The following is a 679-nucleotide window of genomic DNA, read 5'->3' on the forward strand; positions in this document are numbered from 1 at the left end:
TTCTTTGGTATAAAGCAGATCAAATTCCCAAGGCATTCAGAACATAACACTTAAATTTCAACCTGCCTAGCTGCTACCAAACTCTCTTCAATTACTGATTTTCACAACTCTTAAAAAGAAATCTCAAAAAAAAAAAAAACGCAAAAAAGTTTTCAGAACAGGTAAGCCACTTCCTCAAACCCTTCAAAATTACCTTATCTTCCCCCTAGTCCAGGTAGGCAGGCACACACTGAGAAAAAGAAAGAAACATCAGAAGCAACAGGGAAAGATCATCCCAGCCAATGAAGTGGAAGGAAAGAAAGGGGAGGAAGGGAGGAGGAAGAAAAAGGAAGACAAAAAGAAACACAGAAACATCCATAACCTAAATTAAAACACGGCTTGAATTTTATTTTTTTATTTCTTCAATGGGGAAAGGAGGAGGAAGAGGAAAGGGAAAAGAAAAAGTTTGGTCACCATTTTTAGGCTGGTGATGGCAAATCCCAGCTGCTGAGCCTCTCCACAAGGAATGGAGGGAGAGAGTTTTGCTCGAGCTGAAGACACAGAAAGATGGAGAAAGTTTAAAAATATGTTTTTTTAAAGGCGGGGGGAAAAGAGGAGGGGGAAAGAGAGACGGGGAGGGGGAGAGGAATAGGGGTGAGAAACTCGCCGCCGCCACTTACAGGTGGGGCATGCGGCGCCG

General features: G+C 42.7%; 1 protein-coding gene across 3 annotated transcripts in view; it reads right to left on the reverse strand.

The window, feature by feature from the left end:
* Window positions 1-679, reverse strand: part of IKZF2 (IKAROS family zinc finger 2) — a 109,752-nt gene that overhangs the window by 107,659 nt on the left and 1,414 nt on the right. For 2 of the 3 annotated variants that reach the window (XM_031062779.1, XM_005427959.2), the window contains exon 1: window positions 660-668. The exons of the other annotated variant lie outside the window; for it this stretch is intronic. The gene's annotated coding sequence lies outside the window, so the exon portion shown is untranslated. Of the gene's footprint in view, window positions 1-659; window positions 669-679 lie in introns of those variants that run through there. 3 annotated transcript variants of the gene reach the window in all.

Source organism: Geospiza fortis, unplaced genomic scaffold (genome assembly GCF_000277835.1).
Source record: "Geospiza fortis unplaced genomic scaffold, GeoFor_1.0 scaffold461, whole genome shotgun sequence".
NCBI classification, from domain to species: domain Eukaryota; kingdom Metazoa; phylum Chordata; class Aves; order Passeriformes; family Thraupidae; genus Geospiza; species Geospiza fortis.